The following is a 22542-nucleotide window of genomic DNA, read 5'->3' on the forward strand; positions in this document are numbered from 1 at the left end:
ATCTATGATTCACCATTGCTACATGCACAGAGCAAAGGGGCTGCAGACTGGCTCCAGAAAAAAATCTTAGACATATGAGTCCACTACGTCAAGACAAAAAGCCCACTCCACCAGCTCTGCATGGCCACTGCAGCAAACAGTTCTTGGTGTAGAGTCATGAAGGCTTGAAGAGAGACCCTAGAAAGCTGCATTTCTGCCACTCCTCCTAAGATTCACTGGAGGAGGATCATAAAGCTAGGTCACTATTTATTTCCACATTAACTCCACTCAGTAGGAGTGGGCTAGGTACAAGCAATAAACCAAGAATAAGCCTGGCCTTTAATCCAAACCCTGAGACTTGACACCAGCATGAAAATGTAATAGTAAATATCTTTTTTTAAAAGGTTCAATTTCCTTCGAATATATGGGTGCACTTATCTCCAGGGTTGCAGCTGTCAGCCAAAATCTATCCATCTCCAGAGATAAATAGTCAGTGAGATTATGAGATCATATCCTCTGAAATTAATTCCTTGGTATTGAGTTTGTCCAGCTTTGATTCATAAATTCTGCACAAAATGTTTCAGGGAGCACAGTGCATCTCACTGAAGATGACTTATTAATAAACAAGATTATTTTATGAACACAGAAATTAGAGAAAGTCAATAAACAAACACTATTATTAATAGAATATTTTGCATTTTCCCCTAAGAGAACCAGAACAGCAAGTGAATTTATGTTTGTATGAAAACTCCAGCTCTACATACTCTGCTGCTGTTAATCAGTGTTCTTAACTGCTCTGGGGCAAGCCTGTTTGCATCAGCTGTGGATGAGGCCTCCCCTGGATTTGATTCACCACTGGGTATCAAAGATAACTATGCTAAAATGAGCAATAGTAATACTGATACCAAATAGAATTCAGGTGCAGGAGAACATGGACCTCTCCAAGAGGTGCAGGGTGCATCTTAGGCAGTCAGGGTTTGTGTTTTTAGAAGTAGGTCCTAATTAAATCATCCATCAATAAGTGGGTGAATGGTCATTTTTTTTGGCTGAGCAATAAGCAGGAGAGCTTAACAATCTGTTAAAACATTTTATCCCCTGTGTGGCCATTTTCAGCCTATCTATGGCCTGCCTTTTGAGGTATCACCATATTAAAAATGTTCTTCCCTGAAGGTATTTCCACATTGCAGCGGATGTCACTGACTTGGCACTATTTGAAGGTTCTATTAAAAGTAATGCAATTAATTACTTGGGTTGTCATCACAGCACAGCTTTTGAGTTATTTAAAATGGTTTATTATTGATAGCCTAATCCTGGAAAGTGCTGAGCACCTTCACACTCAACCACAGACACCAAGACAAGGGCCAGTGCAGGCTCCCCAGTGACCTGGCATCCTCAGGTCTCCTCCTGATGCTACTGCGCTGAGTGGCACCAAGCAATGCCATCACTTCGAGAAGACCTGACCCAGCAGCAAGCATTGTGGCCAGTCCTGGGTGTTTGGAGTACTGAATCCTGTATTAGTTGATGATTTGGGAAAGCAATATTCACCACAGCCAGTGGAGGACCTGCACCGTAGCAGAAGAGCGTGACAAGAAGGGAGCAGCAGAGAGAAGCCGCTAAGTAGTGACCATAAGCCTGCTCCCAGTTGCCTCACTGAAGGGACTGATCATATGTAACCTGTGGTGATAACAAGGGATGGAAGAGAGGAGTCAGTATTGAAGGGATAAAGTTGAGCTTGTGGAAGGGGAAAGGAAAGGTGTTTTCACTAAGTGTTTTAGTGTTTGTCTTTTTGCTTCCCAATATCCAAATCAGTAATTAATATATATTAATTAACAAGATGTTAATTTTCCTCAAGTCTAGCCTGTTTTGCCCATGATGGTAGGTGGTAAGTGATCTCCTTGTCTTCATCTCAAGACATTAGCTTTCTCATTCCTGTTCTTCCTATTCTCTCCCATTTCCATTAAGGGTGGGAGTGAGTGAACTGCTGGTGGGGAGTTTGGCTGCCAGCCATCCCACCGCACTTAGATACCAAATCGCTCATATGGAAAAATGTTGAATCATGTGCAGGGAATGGGGAGCTACAGATCTCATGGAAACCTCAATGAAAAGTAGTGGCTCCTGGTGCTCACTGAGGACTGCACTCAGACAGAGCTCGAACACCACCTTTGCTAAACCATCTGGCTGCATCTTATTTCTTCATGAGGAAGTGTCTCTTGGGCTCTGCTAGATTTCTGCCAACATATTTGACTTCCATCTTGGGACAGAAAACGCAATATAGCAAAGCATCCTTGAAAAACTGCTGAGCTCTGTTCTGTGGCAGTAATGATAGTATCTATTGCCAATAAAATGAAATGGAACAAATTCTGGGAGGCGAAAAAAAAATCTATAGGCATTCAGAGGATAAGAGAAGTAAGAGTAATCTGTTGCGTGTGTCTCTAAAGCACAAATCTTTGGTTAATTTCAGTTGCTGATATTGCTGCTGTTTTTTTCATTTTAGACATATGACCAGCAAATGAAAACTTCAGATACAAGGTTAGATTACAGCAGATAATTTACACACAGCTTCCTCTCAAAATTGATTCAAATCGTCTCAGATATGAGCCAGATCATGCAAACTAAGATCTCTCTAAACAGTGTAAACAGCGTAAGAATAAATACGAATTTCAAATATGAAAAGAGGGGGACATCTCCAGGCATCTTTCTCAGCATGCTCAGTGATATGGAAGACAGGGCCACTGGCACACTGATGACAGTAACGTACAGTGTTAAACTGGAACTTCTATCAAGTGCTACCAAGGGCCAAGAGATATTACAAGGGAAGTAACAGAAGTGCAGTTAAAGTAGAAAGAAAATACAACACAAGCAGATTTAGTACCTCACCTGAAGTCTACTGAATTCAGGGTAGAAAGCCCTTGACTCACTGATGCTTTAGACTTTTCTTGAGTGAGAAGAATTCAAACTAGCATTTGCTCTGCAGGAAACAAAGCTGCAGATACTCCTCTAAGACCAGAGGCAAATCTGAAAAGCAACCACAATGAAAGTAAACTAGAAATGAAAGCAGGGAGCTAGCTAGGCATGACTATGTCATGCTGTTTGGCAGCTGTGCAAGCTAATATATTTTCAGCTGCAAACACATACATACATGATGTGGTGCTGTGCCAGGGGACCCAGGCTAGCTCTGAGAGAGGTAGTTGAGTTACCAAAACCTCTATGGCTGGTTTGGCTTGGCACCCCAATTGATCTCAGAGGAGTAGGATGTTTTACCCCAGTACCAGGCAGCGTCAGAGCAGCATGGGAGCGTGGGCCAGCAGAGCTGCATGCTGGCAAAATCTGGGCTCACTAATTTTCAGCTACAATGCAGGTCTCAAACCCAGAGAAGTCTTCCCAGCTGTTGAAAGAAGGGCTGTGGAAAAACACACTCAACACTCAGGAATCTTCTATACAGACCATCATGGCTGGCTGTACTCACTTGAAAAGCTGAAGTGTTCCTTGGCCACAGCAGTGTCCCTAGTGAGATGAACTCTCTCCTTTGGAGAGGAAAAGGCTGTACTTGATCCCAAAGAAGATGCTTCGGATGAACAGGCTAAACTTACCTCTGTTTGAACTCTGTGAAAGTACATGAGAAGTTCACCATTTGAGTCTCATTCTATTCTGCACTGATTTCTTCTCCCTTCCCCCTTTAGTTGAAAGAAATAGATTAACTGGAATTCAGTTGACCTTCTGTTGTTTAAGACTGAGTCTGACTTGTTACGCTCATACAAGGTGGTACAGAACTACACAGACATCTAACCTAGACAGGCAGGCTTTTATGTTATGTAAAGCATAAGCAGATTTCAAAGTAAAGCTACTATTAACCTCCGCCTAATTTCTTCTAAAAGGATTTTTTTTTAAGAATTTGAAAGAGGGGCAAAGTGAAAGCTGTATTTCAGAGTAAGGCCTGTTAAGCAAAGGCCATTGAGATAATACATGATTTAAGCATACTGCAATGCTTCCTTCACCTGTCTATTTAGGTTGAATCTCTTACCATGAGGTAGCCCCTCTTGCTCTATATACTGCACACCTTGAAACAATGAACCCTTGATCCCTGGCACATCTATGTATTTTTGTAATAGTAATAATCATAACTATCCTGAGATAGCAGTGCATGTTACTCCAGGAAATAATTAGCTCATGGTGTAGGTCTTAAGAATTTACTACTTAGTTTGGGAAACATCTGTTGAAAATAAAGAAGCAATTGTACTGCTACTTTTTTTCTTAATCATGCGCTAGAAGCTTCTTATTAAGGATATTCAAGTGACCTGTGTGACAAATTACTACCTCAATGCTTTTCCTTATGGGCACTGCCACAAATGTACTGTGACGAATCCAGCTCATGACATTACAGTCTGATCTCTGCAGGGAAATTTCAGCACCCTGCCAGGAACAGACCAGAGAATGAACTGGGACACAGTTTACTTCATAGCAGTTTAGCCCCCAAACAATGACACAGCCAGATACGGAGTCCAAATTCCTCTCCATTTGTGCCCAGTAAGAGGAACCGGGTAAACACTCCTGCTTTTCCCTTCCTATTTAATCACCTACCACTCTGAAGAGGGCTGACTATGAATCTCAGACACTGGAAACCAGAAGACTTACCAGGTAATGCAGCACTTCTATGACAATAGGATTACTTCCTCTAGGCTACTGTATTCTAAGCATATATAATGAAGCTAACACCATCATTTTATCTGGTCCTTAGCAGTTGGGTGCTCTACTGTTTTCAAGTTATTTTCCTTGTGTTTGGATCAATCCTGTTTTTTCTGAACCCTCTTTGAATCTTTCCTCAAATTTCTGTATCAGTGACAACTGATCAGAACTGAAAACTTCCATAATGTGGGGAAGTCCAATGATGGAGTCCCAAGACCCTACACTAGGATTTTTAATATTTCTAACAGTCCTCTAGTTCAGATTCATCTACAGGTAGGCACATCAAAGCAGCCATCCATTAAAGTCTGACCAAGGTCAAAATAGACAGGCTGTGCAGCTTCAAGGTGAATATCTGTTTCTCTATTTTCTCTTAACTCCTGCAATCTAACTCCTCCACCCAACTATGTAGGGTGCTGACCTCACATCTGCATGAGATACCAACCAACCTCAGGCAGTACTGACTTCAAAACAGACTTTCCATCCTCTCTAGAAGACATCAAGACATTCAAATTTACTTTCTAATTAAAAATACAAGAATTGGCAAAATAAAATACTGAAATTGCCTTTCAAAGTGCTTTGTACCAACTTACATTGTATGCAACATCTAAAATTATAGTTGAAACAAGATGCTTTTGGCTTGTCAAATTACAAACAGATTCAAAAGCTTTCCTTGAAATTTTAAGCAGAACATGCCTGTCTGAAATTTTTCTGTTTTACTTAATTGGCAATTTCCAACACCAGATCTGGTTGCTTGAAAATTTCCAACTGTTTTGCTTTTCTCCTCTGAAAAGCTGATTATTTTCACCATTTTCTGTTAACATGCAGCACTTAAACATAAGCAAGAAACCACTGTACCATGACTTGATAGGAGAGGGTTACCTCACTGGTACCATGCAGCATATGCAGGGCTCTGAGTTAGATAAGAATAATATGGTTTAGCTTTTCCTCCGAGCTTCAGTGATTCTGGTCTCCCCTAAAGACATGAACAGAGCCAGTAAAAGTATTCACACCAAAAATCTACATTGACAAGACAAGTTCAAATTTAAATGCAAAACTCCCCTTTGATCAGCTATGCTTTTTGTCTTTGTAGTCCTAGTATATTTTACATGACAAATCATTCAGTCTTCTGATGCCCCACAGAAAACAGCCTTTTGACACCCATCTGGCCCAAGTGCCTGGGCTGAGAACAGAGGTTCATTTCAAGCTGCATTCTTCACATTTCATGGTGAAACTGTGATAATATACCACACAACGCCTATTTAAGCATTTCTTAAAACTGCACAGGTCTGTTTTATGCCCTTTGCTGTTCCTTCAGGTGTAAGTATTGAAATTTGGACTTCAATATATTTTCAGTACACATTTGTCTCTCCATATGGTTATATTTCAGGGTAACAATCATTAACTAACTTCCCATGTTACAACAATGTCAGATTTTTTGCATGGTCAATTTTGAGTGTTTTTTTTTTTAATAGCTTTGTAAAAGCAATCTTTATAGCTATGCATAGTGAAACCTGTTTCTAAAAATAATTTTGCAGGGACATTTAGCTTTGAAAGCATAGATAGCCTGGAGAGGTGTGTGTTCTCCACCCGGTACCTAGTGGACTTTTCCTGTATCAGAGCATCCTGGGCACAACTCTGAGAAGCAGGCAGACATTCAAAGATTTACCCAACGGCACAACAGCATGGCACAAAGGGGTCATCTGAACATAGAGCTGCAATAATGCAATGCCAGAGTTATGACAATGCTACCACATGACAAGCTGCAGACATTAGCAAAGCAAAAGACTTTAATAACTCATTTCCCTGACTCCCCTCCTGCTGCTTATCCTACAGGGCAGTGTCTGCCCAAAATGGGACTTCAGCTGGCATGGACTTAATCTGAATAACAGGGAAAGAGCAGCACCAGAACAGAATACAGGGGATCTTTGGAAGTTGCAGCTCCCCTCTGGCCTCAGAAGCAAACTACTTTGTGAATTGCTCTGGTACCTGGGTCCTGACTTCAACCTATCCTTTACAAGCATATAGGCACAAAAAGAAAAAAGATGACAAAAAAGAAACCAGACCATCTATTAACATTTCAATTTAACAAATATGAATGACTGCAAGAACTAGGGCTGGCTTCTAGGGCCAGCTGCATTCTTAGCATCCCTATGCACGGTATGTATAATTTGTAGTATGTTTTATCTTTTAGTAAGTCCATCTGCACATATGCTATAGCTACCAGAGGAAAGTTAAAAATACATCCTAGGTGTGGCAATATGTAAGGCAGATCCTCACCAGTAAAACAGAAAATGAGTAAATCCACCACTCTCCTGAATAATTCTTCACAATGACAAGTCTCTCCTTCCCACACACATACACTCTCACACGCCTGGAAAAGCCGGGGGTGGGGGAAAGCTGAGCTTTGCAATGTTGTCTGGAAGCTCATCAGACCCGGGCTACTTCCAATTAAAGGAGGGAGCAAATTCAAAGTCTCTGCTGATCTCTGTTGTGAACTGGCACTATGCTCACAGGTGACTGCACTCGCTGCCGAGACGTGTCCACTGAGCCAGAGGAGAGGATGTATGAGCATCTCCTCCTCCAGGAGATAAAAACAGGATGGGAGGGAAACCCCAAACCTACCGAGATGCCTTGCAGTAGTGGAACACTAACTTGAACTGACAGGAGACAACAGCAACCAAACCCAAGTGAACCGCAGTGTCTCCTGAGCACTGGCAGAAGATGCTGAGGGTGAGCAAAGACTAAAGAGAAGAGGTGCACAGAGGGGAGGTAATTCTGGCACTGTTGACATCATCATGCTATATAGATCTGAAAGGTTCCCAGCTGAAGCTGCTCTACAGCATTGGCTTTTACTCCCCTAAATACATGCTCTTTCAAAGTCTCTGGTTTTTAGACCCTAGATATTGTACTGGGAAATTAAGAAACAGACTTCTAGAAGATTAAGATATTTCAGCAACTAGCAGGAAAACATGCTTGAGGATGCGCTATATATAGTTTGTCACATCATTTCCCTTCTACCAACTGTTACAGGATTCTGAATTGAGATAAAAATTGCCCAGTTTCTGCCATCAGCTTCGGCCTGGATTCTTTGCAGCATACATCAAATCAGAGAATCAGTTCACTGACTAGAAATGGATCTACAAACACAGACCTTGCATTCACTGTGACAAGTACAAGTACAGTGACAACAGTTGTGGCAGCTCCCCCTCTGTAAGCTTTATCTGGACCTTGAATATCATCATAGCAGGGAAGAGGAGTGAGGATAAAACATGCACTTGCATGCTTGTGATACAAAACTACTCTACTCAGAGGTAGGTTCCTACTGCCCTCTGCTGTAACACGTTTATAAAACCTCTGAGAAGGAAGTACCCAGCAAGATAGCCTAATGTACACACAAGGCATTACATTCAGATGACATTAAAATTGAGAGAAGTAGAACGAGACAGCTAGAAACAAGAGGCTTTGATTTCTTTCTGCTTCTTTTAATTCTCAAAGTGGATACACACTTCTTGTACACACACAGAAAATCAACCATAGGCTGATCACTTCTTGTTATATTTTTCCTTATGAGACTATGTATTTTAGATTACGTACCCATAGTTTGCAGTTCCAATGGATAGACCATCACAGCCTTGACTATACCATCTTTTGGTTTTCTTATACTTTAGAACTTACCAGATGTTGGCCCAGACTGTACCAAATCGCTGGTAAGTCTACCTAACAAAATGCCCCAGTGAAGCTGTCTGGAGCCTCTTTAGCACCGTGCAATCACTGCAGCACCAAAACCGTACCAAACTTTCTAGCAGCATAGCAGTTAGGTCATCCAGACAAAACATCATAGTAAGTAGTTTATATACATTTAAAAAGAAGTTATCTAATTCATCATCTTAAAATAAGGCAGCAATGTCACTCAGGTTACAGATAAGGAAGGATGTTGGTCACTGTGTAAGACTGATGTCTATTTGCAAGCTGACCCCTACATAGAGAGCTCCTTTCAGCTTTTTCCAGTAGCTCTTCATGTTTCTTTAAAGCTCTGTAACTCACAGACACTTTTACAGAGCCACAGGCTTATATAGCAAAACTTGAATAACATTTTCTTCCTCTTTTTTTTTTGTGTTCTTTCCCTTTACTACTTAAACACTAACAAGACTAAATTTACTAAAGCTGCCTAAGATATATTGGTTTTTCTCTCTTGCCTCTACTGTTCATGCAAACAAAATCACTTCCTATAGAAAGATAGATATATTTAGGGGCAGTAAACAAGATGCAGCTATTCAGCTTGACTTTTTTCTTCTCTGAAATAAAACAGACATCACAATGATGGCAGCGCTTCCATAACATGGTAATTTTAGCTTGGCAACACACACATTTGGAAGACTGCATATATAAATGACACATATAGAGGCTACATGTAAATACAGAGACAGATTCTCAATGATGTTTGGAGAAGTACTTCCCATTAGAAGGAAGATGAATTGGGCATTCAAATCACTCTGGTGGATTTGGAAGTCTCTTCTGTGAAGTTTTGGATGCTAGCATTTATTCTTACTTGCGATTTCATTCTTAAAGTCCTTTCAATACTTCTACAAGCAGCTATATTTAAGGGTGAGAGGAACTCTTAAGGCCAAGGCTGCAACACATGGACACTGCATAGGCAAGGTACTGACCCATAGATAAATCCACACCTGCACATATCTCTATCGTTATACAAGGCTAAGAGGATTCCTTGCCTTTCTACCACTCTCCCTGAACTTTGGCTCAATCTTCCTGTATGAACTGCTATACCTTCAAAGAAAGGACACGACTACAGCTCTCAGATGGCCCAAGGGATTAACTTTGTTTTTTTTAAAGGTTGCATTCAACTTTCATGCAAAGGACAAACAGTAACTAATAAGGCATTTGAGTTATGGGAAATCCTGGGAGAACAGAGCCTGCAGGCAACTACACAAATGTTAGTGAGATCAGAATATATTGGAAAGGGCTGGGGACACTCGCCTATGGGACACAAGCATCATAACCTTTGGAAAATGTCCAATTCCTGTTTGATGTTGATTAACTAGCAGTACACAAGATGGAAGAGCTTATCATCCCTCTCTCGTAGTATATATGTGCTCTTAAAACCAATGGAAAAACTTGGGGATGAAATAGTAGGTCAAAAGTCATATTCTGTTTCCAAGTGCAACCGTATCATTTTGCTGAGGTGAAAGAACACTGGAAAAAAAGCCAGTTATTTTTTTAATAAGAGGAGGTGGGTGGAATGTGTGACAAAACATTGCTTTGCTAAACCCTAAGGGACCAAAAAGCTTCAAGGAAGGATCAGACAGGTACTGGCTCAAGTTACTGACTGACGAAAGCATGCATGAACAGGATAAAGATGTGAAACAGTTAAGGAAAGATTAGGGCCGGCATTAATGTACTTTGCTACCATGTCAAAAAGTGTCTTTTTATGACCGATCTGGGTAAGTGGTTGGACACTTCTGTTAAGTTCAATATGCAAATAGTCCTAATGATTGGAAGGGAACTACTTCTGTGCTTAATTTTAAGTACACACTTAGATGCTCCATTGAATCAGCATTTAAAAGGATTAAGGATTACTAATTCATATAAAAGCTTCCTTCTATCTTACATACCTAAGGAACATGATTCAATAAATTGATCTGAAAGGTTAATTTATACTACTGTTCTACACTACTTTTCAGTAGTGCAAAGCTACCAAAAGATAATGCAAAACCAACCAAACCCTAACATGAGTAAGACCTATTGGCTTTACAGGCAGTACTCAAATCACAGGACAGTAGTACTAAATGAAATGATGGTATGTTTCTGGTTTCACTTTCGCTCCATTAATTCTCACATTTACACAAAGTCTCCTCTTCTGTAACATCTATTTTACCCACCAGAAAAGAATACATATACAGCAAAACATTTCAACTCTTAAATTATATACTATTCCTGTCGGCATACAAATTATTTCAGAGATTGATGACCTGAGTGGAAGGAAAAGCCTGTCCTCTTCCTCCCACAAGCTAGTCTGATTAAACAAGTTAAAAACTGGTAGCTACTACTGCCTGCAGATTCTGCAAAAGCAAAGTCCGTATGTAGAGAAGTCTGTAACTGTTGGTGAAGAAGTATTGTAAAGTCCCCAAATTGTGATGGGTGAAAGGCAGATGAAGCACATCTGCTCTCAACTGGAAGCATCATCACCTTATTTCTTCAGCATGAGAAAGTGCCTCCATGGGACAGCTCAGAAACTTCAAGGTAGTCAGGTTTATCTTAAGGCTTTTTCCTCTTCCCTGGAGAAGAGTCTTACAAGAGAGTGGCCACTTGCCTGCTTGAGTGAGAATTCCATTTGTTAAGACTGTGCTGGGGCTAGGCCCACATGGGCACAATCTTCCTCTTCCTTGTACACCTCACACAGGTTCTGGCAACTAACACAGTCCTAGGGGATGCAAGCAGCTTGTCTCAGATGCTTCCAAGCCACTTTACTGAGTAAGGAGGCAGAGACTGCTCTTCCTACGTCAGCAAAGGGCTACAGAACACCGCATGCACAACCTCCAAGTGCAGTTCCTCCTTCCACTAGGTCAGCTCTATTGCATGTCACCTGTCCAAAGTCATGTTCACTTCAAAGGAGATCATTTCCTCTCAGGAGGCAGCTGGCTACTCTCATAAGGCTATTCTCTTGCTTCCTTAGTAGCAGTCTTGAGATAAACCTAGATGAAACTTCAGGTTGTGGAGGTTTCCAGGTAACCTTTTTTCCCATAAATATAGGATTCAGCTAAGGGCAACTTTCCCAGGGTTCATCTTGTGCAGCCTTTAGAGCTTATATCTTCCTTGAAAGGAAAGAGCTTCCATCTTCCTTTGAAACCTTCCCAGGGTTCATCATGTACAAGCCTTTATAGCCTTCCAACTGCATTAGATACGGAATAGGATGACTACAATGAGAGGAGCTGTTGGCAAGGGCTTGATTGATGTTGCAATTTAAAGACAATTTATGACTAAACAGGTTGCATGGGTCACATTATGTACCTTCCTTCTGGATGCATTTATTAGTCTTGAAGGACTCACAGCCACATCCATGAGTAAACTAGAGAGGGCCAAAGAATAGGGCCAAGCACTACCATACAGCTGCTGTACTATTTAATTTTTAGCACCACCTTGACACACTTTCACCCATGTCAAAAAGCAATTTACAGACAACAGTTATGTATTCTTTCCACATTACAGAAGAGAGATCTTGGAATGCATAAAAAGTTATAGCAGGAGTGAGAGGGCAGAAGATTTTCATTATCTGGACTTACTACATCTTGCTACAGACATTCTTTTGTGAATACTTGGCAATATCTACGACAATGGAAATAGACTGAGGTAAGTGCCCAATGTGCAGAGACCCATTATGTACTAGGGATACCTATTACAGGAACCAACTAGTAAGGTTAGTTTCTTATTTGAAGTTTGGGTAGCAAGCATTAGAAGTTCTTCTCTCAGGCACGCCTTCTCACCAAAATCAATGGGAGGTGAATATATGCAAGAGGACACTGACCTTTTCACTAGTAAGTTTATGCCTAACCTACCCCTGGATTGCATCAGTGGAAACCTAGACAGAAAGGTGGTAAGAGCAAAGAGGCAGCTGCAGCACTGGGAGATGCAACAGTACCTGCAGTAGAGAAACAACTCAAAGGAAGATGCTGTTGCCAGCACAACAGAAGAGTGCAAATGTTCTGGGCATTGCCTCCTGGACTCCCACAGAGAGTTGGGTTTTGCTCTGACAGAGCCAGGAGGAGGACAGGAGGCACTGCCACCATCTGCCCTCCCACAGGGTGGAACTCTTCCTCTGGGGAGGAGGGCTCAGCTGGCAGAGGCAGTGCAACACACATCTCCGCTGAAGCCAGCCAGGCCCTGTTTCTCTTTAGCAGAAGTTCCAGCTGCTTTCAGAAATCCCAATGATAATGTACAAGCCAAAGAAAGGAATCCAGATCCTATCTTTCAGTTTTGTTTCAAATTAGCAACCGTGGTCCTTCAAATTGTTGCTTTTTTGCCATCATCCATGAGAAAAAAACTTGTTTGTCATGCTTCAATTAATACATGACCTCCAAGCGCTTTGCTGGGACCCAGTAAAAGACAGTTTGTAGATATTAATCATCAGAAAAGCTTCGAATGAGACTTTTATGTTCAATAAAAGCTTGATTCCATGCAGTAGTAGATAAACCCTGAGCCCAAACAGACAGCTTTTATACAGTGTGAGAAGGAACCTTTGCCCTCCTGGATTTTTGGATACTACTTATTAATCATCCATGCTGGATTCTGGCCACAAAGCTGATGCACTAGGCTGGCCTGCCTCAAAATACGACCATCACAGCACTAAGTTTCACACTGGGAATGGTTAACATCAAAAATGAGCATTTTCCAGTCCCCAGTCTACTCTGTGCAGCATTCATTTCTATTTAGCTACTCTTTCAAGGCTTTCCATGTCCCTTCAACAGTACACTTGCTGCGTGGTAGGGATCAAGGAGAGTTCACAACTTATTACTGCCATTCCTTTTCAGGGAAGTGAGACCAGTTCCTCGTAACTCCAGGACTGCTGTGCTTGGGGCTTCAGAAATGAGCTGGACACGTATGTTCCATCTGCTTAAAAGTAATTACAGGGATAAACATAAGCTCCTTGCTTTTTATGGAACAACATTTGCTCTTATTAGCATAACAGCATTTCAAGAGTCAATATCTACAGAAATATATTGGTTGTAAATACAGCTATATTCTGTAACCATGTGAAAATTGACTTTGAAATTATGATTTTTAAATCAATATTTAATATGCCTGACAAATTACAAAATTGTTCTCTGAAATATCTCCTGTGACGGGAATGGCTTGAGTTAAAGTAGCATGTGATACAGGGAAACTTTCTTCTAATACAAGGTGTAACTTTAAAAAAAAAATCAATTCACTGATGCTTTGTCAAATAGTTAAATCTGTCTACCTGTCATACATGGGATATTGACACGGAATATTCAGGAACATGCTTGTATGCCCAAGAGGCAACCACAGACTGTACGTGACTGTAGCTAATGTTCTAATCTATGACAGTTTGGCATTCTTAAAAAAAGAGTGTCTTACATGACCCCACATCATAAATAGGGTGTGAACTGTTAAACTAGAAGCACGAGGTGGTAACATCTTAAATTATAACTCTTTGGAAGAAGTAGTCAAGGAGGTTTAGAAGTATGCTAGGTTCAGGGTACACAGACTGAACTGTTTAGGTGTTTAGGCTTGTGGCTGAATCCTGTTTTCCCTGCAGCATCTCCATAGTTCTTAAGAACATCACCCCAGGAAGAAGAAAAGTGATATACAGGTGACCTGTGACTGAAAACAGCCTTGTTTTTTTCTGTTTCCAGCTGTTCTTATAGAAGTGACTATTTCTGCAGGACACTTAATTTTTGGGAAATACTTACTGTTAATAGAAGAGGTCAGCATTTTGCCAGATTAAGTCTTTCTTGGTGGAGAATGGAGAAAGAGACCAGACAAATTCTATCAATATCTTTGCTACAGATTACAGAACTCAACTGAAGGAATAATTCCTTTTAGGCAGCAACAGAAACTTCCATGTGCTATTTTCCTAAATTATTGCAGCTCAAATTTCAGTGAGTAAAGGCATATCCCTTTAACTTTGTGTGTGAAAGGCTACTTTGTGTCTACTCTTTTGGCCAGCAGCAGCAAACAGTTCAAAAATGTATTTGTTCTTGGGGCTGTTCACAGGAAGTTGTACTGTTTATAAAACAGCATTACCAATCATAACCATCTCCAGCTGAATAGCTTTAAAATAGGTAGCATGGATACCAGTAACACACCTGCTAAAGCAGCACAAAACATGCAAACACCTCAGCAGGGTAAGTTACCTTTACCTTATGCTACTGCAATTAAACTGCTTCTTTTAACTTTGTTTTTCATGAGCTTGGGTGTCTAGCAGGATTCAGGGGGTGACTATCAAACTGGCCTCCCCAATTTTCACTCCAAAGAAAGAAGTCAGATATATTTGAAAGTGTATATATACACACATACATACACCTACCTGTAAAAGAGGGATGTCAGGAGAAGCCACAAACTAATAAACATGGAGCAGAGGTAATAGACAAGGCAGATTTTCAGGCTGGAGAAAGCGGATACATAAAAATAAAAAGACCACCATAAGTGGGTAAGGAACTACACAAACAGCTTATTTCCCACCAGGCCTACAATGCTTAATACTCCCAGAATGGAAATACTAAAGCTGGTTGAAGTCATCTGTGGACGATTTTCCTGCAAAAGAGTCAGCCTTACAAGCATCAACTACAGCACACCACTTTTGTTTTTCCTACAGGGAAATTTATAAGAACTTTCAAATGTTATTTCAGAGCAGAATTTTGAATGGTTTCCAGTAAAAGCTACCAGTAGGCTCAGATGCCTATTTCAAATAAGCCTGTGTATCATTCTAATGCTCTCCACTTTGAAGTTCTTGTTTGTCTCCTAAGTTGTACAGGGCAATGTGTGCTATCTCCTACATGGACAGATGTACAGTGACTTAGCATCCCAGGCTAATGCCGTGCAAATTCAATTATACATGCTGCTTTTCTGAGAAATGGGGACATATGCTAAACAAATGCAAAACTGGGTTTTAGAGAAGTAGCCACTTGAAGTTTGTTGACAGGAACAGCAAGCAGCATCTCGTGAAGTTTCAGGAGTCCAACTCATACCTCATGGACAATACGTTGACGTGGAATCTTCCACAGCTGCTAGCAACCACAGGACACCAACAAATGGCTCCAAGAAGAATGCACACAGATGCTTTCATCCCCAGTCTTTGTAGAAATAGTCTATCAAACCCACAGGCAAGATCACCACAGCATACAATCATCCCAGCATAGCACAGGTCATCCTCTGGTATGTGCTAGTAATAAAGCTAAGCAAGGATCATTATTTTTTTCCTTGTCTCACAGTGGTACTGCTTCTTTCTCTGTTGAACTGGTTCTAAGAATTACAGGCATCAGTTCAAAGTACAAACAGAAGAGGTTAACATCTAGTTACAATCTGCATAGGAAGATGAGCAGCCAACAATCTAGAGCAACGAGAACACTGCACACTAACCCTGCAGTGAGTGAGTGCTACCCTCAATATGACACCACCATTGTGAAGGAGGGGTTGCAGTGTTTTCTTCAGCTCCTGCTTCAGAGTGTTATTTGTGGGTCAGCAAAAACACAAGAACAAAGCAGTGTCTCTGATACGGGTGGGGAAATTTTTTCTTACTGCTCATTCTCTGAAAAGGCTCAAATGAGGGAAGAAATAAAAAAGAAATCAGGATAAAGCAAGGACCGAAGAAGAACCAAAGTTTTAGAAGAGTTCCAAGCAAAAAAAAAAAATAGAACCCTTTATTAGGAAATGGTGGCCAGCACTACCAGTACTGTACACAAGACACATTTATTACTGTTTTCAAGTAGGAATCTAACCCTGCCTGCAGGCCTGAAAGGAACTCTTGCATCTTGAGTCCTCACAAGCACTCTGTTGTCAAAAAGTCCTTCGATATTTTTGTTTTCTAACATGATACTTATCTACCTTAAAAGATTGTGAGGTAAGTTTATTCCTTGGATACTTGTAGATTACAGACTACTTTAATTTGAAAGGGAGATAGGAATGATAGGAATGCATTATATTTGCAGCATAGAACAAACATTTCTTGTTCATAAAGCATTAACATTACAAAATTCAGCCACTCAGGTCTTCAGTTTGAAGACTAGAACCCTAAAACCAGTAACTGAGATCAGTGACCTACAAAAACCCTACATGCATAAATTGGTAACCACACAAATACAGTTTAATTGTGTACACAAAGAAACATATCCAATCACCCTAAAAAAATCTGACCAGAACTGCCTGCAAATAATTAGTTCTTGATTTAAATAAGTTACATTAAAAACATGGGACTTTACCAGTAGGCTTTGTTACATAGGTACAGACATGAGTGACTAAGCAAGCACTGAAGAAACATTCAGAGTGAACCTGTCTCATTTAAGTGCCACTTCGATACTCAAATGCTCATTTGTGGCACACTTATGCCATCTCTTGGCCATTTTGATAACTCAGACACAAACTTCTGTATCTACTACTGAATTTTTTTTTTTTAAGGGAGAGACAGCAGTTCATCTGAGTGCAACAATACTTAGTGCCATTAAATTTTCTCTATTACCAGCTAAAAAAGAATATGCAGCACTGTATGGGAACAAACTCATGCCTGATTAGTATATGACTGTCAAGCTCTTGCATGATTCCCTGAGCTGCCCAACAAGGTACGCTCGATCCCATCTCCACAAGCTGGCCACATGCTTCAGAGCTTCTTCATTTCCTCCCAGCCTGCTTCATAGCCTCAGGTCAACATGGCAAAGCCCTGAGGGAATAATTCATTATTTGTTCTCAACTACTAGATACTACTGTAAGACCTGAACATGTATTTTATAACCAAAACAGATACATCTGCATGGGATGAGTAGCATGTTCGAGCCAATAATTCAGCAGAAGGCTGAAGGCATCCATTTATTCTGAGCCTCGTCTTTGCTGAAGCACCCTTTTCAGAGTTATCACACCCTTCCAGCTTGACACATGGCTCAGAAAACCCTAGAAAACCACAAGTCAGAGTAACTTGAGGTGGAAACCCAAAAATCTGAGTGGTCAGAACACTTGAGTTGAACTGAATTGGCTCAGCAACAGTGTCCCAACAGAACTGTATTCCCTGAGAAGCGGCCCATAATCCCTATATGGATGAGCAGAGACAGGGCCCTGGGGGAAGCCAGTGGGGCCTAGAACTTCAGGGACAGGAAAGAGATAAGAATGAGTGGGCTGATACAAACTTCTAGGGGTTCAACATGGCTCACTAGTGAGTAATAAACCAAACTTATCAGTGTGGCCTAACCAAAGGGGCAAGTATCACACTGCCAGTTTTGAGGAAGGCTAGACAACTAGGACTCTGCATAGAGTCTGCTTCCATGCCACATTACCTCATGCTCACCTACATGAGTGGAGAGGGTACCTGATGACCAGAGGTGTATGAGAATTGCTGGAATAATCAAGCTGACCTTCGCCTTCCTTTCTTCCTGCAGTTGGCCCATGACTCACTACCGAAGAGCATGATGTGGGAACTCTGGAGGGAAACTAAATGCCTCCTGATGATACTGGTCTTCCCACCACCTTCCCAGAGTCTCCTGCTCCAGAGCTTTACTAAGTCTGACACACAGGCTGTCCAAGAACTGCTGTCAGGCCTGCTACAAGTTCTAGGTAACTGACCATGGCTGTCTCCGAGGTCTTCCTCCTCTATTCCCTTCTCACTTTTGCCTTAGACCACAGTTGTGAGGAGCACGCCTTCCAGCACGGCCTCCTCTCAGTAACCAACAACCTGAAATTCTTGTGACACAGAAGCTTGTCTACCTCATACTAGACTGATGTATATTTGGAATAAAAACATGCCAGCAAGCAGGACAACACATCCTTTTTCTCCTGCCACCCTGGGGGCACTTGGCCCACAACCAATCCATGACCACACACTGCCTACTGAAATAGCAGCTCTGTACCTGACATCCAAGCCTCTGGTCCTGAAATGACCACGCAGTGGTATGAGGCATCCCCTCTAGGGCAAACTTTATGCTGCTCCTCCCAGGGCCTGACCAAGGAAGGGCAGCCATGAAACCTTTCAGGCTTGCTGGAATGTGGAAGGGAAAACACATTACTGCAATGTCAGCAGGTAACTGCCTTTCATTCCAAGTAAACTGACACCTCAACCAATATTTGTCATGGCTACTGTTCACAGGCTTGTGTGTAGTGTCATTAGCTCATACCTTACATCATTTATGGAGGGGGAGAGGCTGTATTGCCTCTTGGAAGTTGAAAAAGGCTACACAAGCATATTATCCTTGCGTGCTTAGCTTGCTTAGTTCCTTGGACAGACCTCACATGCAGGAAATCAGTACTTTTGAGATAGAATTATGGCAGATTTCTCCTGCAGCTCACAGCCATATGGAATTGCTTTTAAAAGGCCTAAACCAGTCCTCCCATACACACTAGCAACTCACTGCCTCTCCACACACTTGGACCCATGTCCTAGTTCCACCTGAAGCCTTTCATGCCTGTCCTCTTTCATGCTAACAACATGTACAGGAAAGCAGTACGTTCACCTGGGTTGACTCTCAGTTGCTAAAAGTGCAGAAGGCTGTATGCTTCCATAGAAATCTCTTAAGTATCATTGTAGTAAGGACACATACTATGACACCTCAAAAACCTGGTTGTTGCCCTGGTCTTCAAGACGACTTCTTCCATCTTCTTGAACCATACACATACCCCAATTGCTGGTCTTCTGGTAGTCAGTGACTATTGAGGTAAACGGCCGCCTCCTGCTGCTGCTAGGCTATCCAGCCAAAGACTTCAGCCTTCTCAATACAGACTGAAAATGAGTATTTCCTTGCAGCCTAAGGTGCCACCATATGGGAACACCTGGTAAGCCAAAGAGACCTTGCTACCACTGGATAGAAGAGCAGTCAGAAGAGAGAAAAAAAATTGGAGCAACAGAAAGAATGGAAACGATACTGAAGAAAATTGTGGGTAGACTGTGGAACAGTAGAGGAACAGACTTCAACGTGACTCTTGACAGACAACATCCAAAGTGCAGATGTCAGTTTTACTTTACACAGCATGGGAAGCACTGCAGTGCCACATGAGCTCTTCACATTTTGATTCCATTCTATCTATCAGTGCAGCCATGTGTCACCCACCACTGCTGGGGAACTTCACAGTGGTGTGGCCCCCTCAGTAGTTTTTGGTTTGTTGACACTATGGGCATACACTAGGAACAAATTTCTTTTGCATGAAACTAAAGCAAAAGATCTAATTTGCATACAATAGCATGAGCTCTGCAATCTAAACCAGTACAGGAGGACAATCTGGGATCCACTTCAAAAAACACAAATTGCTCTGAACTAACACACTAGTGTAGATAAAGCTTTTAAAGAGCTACTCATTGTAGACAACTAGTAGAACGTGGCTAAATAAAGTGATTACCTCAAATCAGGTCTAACCTCTACAAACCTCTTTTCAACAGTATATGCCTGTGATACCAAGCCCACAGGTGGAAGAGAAAAACAGCTTAATTAAAAGCAACCCAAATTAAGTAATATTTGGGTAGATAAGGTACTCAATACCAGCCCTATTCTGACAGCATCCCAAATAGTTTTCCACACCTAAACCAGAAAAAATTATTTTTTTCTGTGTATATCAGTATATTAAATATACTTTTTTCTCTACATATTTTCCACCAGTCCTCCTCCAGTCACTGGAAATTTATACAAAGAATCCCACCGTACTTGGTTAGACTTGGGAACAGAAGATTCCAGACTGGGGAAGAAACCTGGAAACCTTTGCCTAAGACAAAGCCTAACTTTTCTACGTTTCTAATGGCAGCTTTTTTTTTTTTTCTTCAGAATCCTCAGGTAAGTTTAAGAGGCCTCACAAAGCCTGCCAAATTTAAGGGAAATAAATTTCTATGTCTGAGGTAAGCCTAGTTTCAATGCTGCAAGTTTGAGTTATTATGAAGCCATGCACAATGGATATGTTTCAGTACTGATCAAGTGATAAGGTGCCCACATCAGACAAGTACAGGATAAACACACATGCAATAAAAATGCCGGTTCTGCAGTAATAGCTTTTCATCCACTGGCCTTCGGCCACTAGATGGCACCTGCACGCTAGACCAATCCCAACGTGAAAAAAACTCTTCCATCAACTGATTGGGTGTTTTTCATCAAGTAATTGTGTTAAATCCTTGTACAGCACTAGTAGAAACAAGACAGACCAAGGTAAAGAGTATGTCTTCCTACTCTACATGGTTAAGGCAAGGCAAAAGCCTTTAAGACTAGCGCGTCAGTTGTTTGTTGTCAGACCTTTATGCAAGACCCTGAAGCAGGAAAGAATTAAGGTGTTTGTTCTCTATCATTGTTTCAACAGAATGGGGCCTTAAGTCTTACAGCTCATCCTCTCAACACGGCCTCCTGGAAACTAGATGCAATTATGGTGCAGTTAAGATGTCCATTAAAATGTAATTCTCATAATATGTTCCCTCTCCCAGCATTTCACACAAATGATACATGTTCTATGTTTGTGGAAGGTGCACAAAGCCCCTCAGGAATAGCAACCTGAAATATAAAATATTCTGGGTAAAGTAGTGGAAAATTACTGAAATTAATTTATACATGCCCTGAAATTCAACAAGGCAATGAGGGGCTCACGCAAGGAACTGCAGAAATGCCGCTAGGAAGTAGCCAGAGGGAACAATGTGAAATACTTGTAACTACTTTCACATTATGACACAATTGTTGGGACTTCCAAAGCAAAGTGAAAGAGAAAAACATTACATTGGAATATATTTACTTGCCAAGGTTGTCCTCTGCATTCAACAACATTGTGTGCTCCTCTGCTTCACATCATGAGCTGTACCGGTTTGTCTACAATATACCTTTTTTTTCTGGCTAAGCCTTCTCCATAGTTAATTGGATGCATCTACAGCATTCTCTTGCACACTGAAGAGTCAAATCTTTAAAAGCAACATGAATGGGCAGAACCCTACCAAGGGGAAAGAAATCAGTAACTTATTTTACTCTCAGTATATATAATTTACTATTTTTAATACCAGCTATCTGTAAGAGAGTAGGAAAACTAATTCTGCCTATTTGCTTTACTTCCTCCATGTAGCAGTAACTGAAGTTAAAACACTGAAACTTAACAACTGGGCACATCTCTAACATTTCAAGAGGATTTCAAGTGGTGATTGTTTCCAAAGCTCTGCCTGGGCACTTTCCTCATCTTTAACATAAAGCTTACATCTCCACCTCAAGATACAGAATAGCTTTTGCTGATCTTGATTAGCAGCTGGATCTAGTTAGCACCTGCATTCTGATATGGATGCTTCTAAGACTGAGTCTGCAGTAGGCTAAACAGGAAACTTGGGCTGCAGATTCTGTTAACTAAGGCAGCAGAACCCAGGAAAGGGGCTGTGCTAGGCCACATGCAGTGCATATACTCTGTTTAAAGCTCTATCTGGTCAGACTGTTTAGGCAGCGATGAGGTTTTCTTGGAAAAGATTACTATAGCCATGTATTGGCAAGGGCTTGCAGCAAAGTTTTGAATTATGTTTTTAAATACTCATTTCTTGGGACATACAGGCGCAGAGATTAATATGAGTTCAAACAGGACACCGGGAAACAAAATGAAATTTTGTCCTTATTAACACATATTAACACATAATTATTTATTTTAACAAGGCACACTAAGATACAGAACAAGTAACCAGACAGCTTTGCTGGTTTCCCAACAACTTGAGGGATCTGTGAGGAAGATGCTCAAGCACAACTAGTTCGAGAAATCCATGGAAGACAAGAACTTGGCGGACACATAACACACAGTACCCAGACTTGTGTCTTGTCTTGGTAATTTATTTATTGTCCCAACACTGACTTACTGTCACATGGTTTTCCAGTGTTCAGTCCAACATGGCCTGAGGTTCCTTCAGCTTTGACCATCTGATACATGCAGTGAGAAGAATGCTTGGTTATAAGCCCATGGGTTGCATGCAGCCACCTGGTTAGATGCTGTCATCAAAACCTTGATCAACCTTTGGAACAAAGCAAGCAAAATCAATGTATGATCCAGGAGAAACAAGTACACAGCTGTGCTGACAGTGAGCTGGAAAACTGCTACTGCTAATTAGCAAAAGCAAACAGATGACAGAAGAGAAAAAGTATCCAGGGCTATGCCTAAATATCCCAAGCCTGGCATTGAGTTCCTTTTCATTGACAAGAATTACTATACACTTAGCGTGGA

At 41.2% G+C, this 22542-nt stretch overlaps 1 long non-coding RNA gene across 1 annotated transcript; it reads left to right on the forward strand.

Annotated features, from left to right (window-relative positions):
* Positions 1-4453: 4453 nt before the first annotated feature.
* On the forward strand, positions 4454-21234 carry LOC142055314 (uncharacterized). Its single transcript, XR_012659898.1, has 4 exons — positions 4454-4614; positions 11887-12027; positions 13206-13294; positions 13955-21234. It is a non-coding gene; the product is annotated as an uncharacterized LOC142055314 (long non-coding RNA).
* Positions 21235-22542: the final 1308 nt, after the last annotated feature.

This window comes from Phalacrocorax aristotelis, chromosome 3 (genome assembly GCF_949628215.1).
Source record: "Phalacrocorax aristotelis chromosome 3, bGulAri2.1, whole genome shotgun sequence".
In the NCBI taxonomy this organism is placed as follows: Eukaryota; Metazoa; Chordata; class Aves; order Suliformes; family Phalacrocoracidae; genus Phalacrocorax; species Phalacrocorax aristotelis.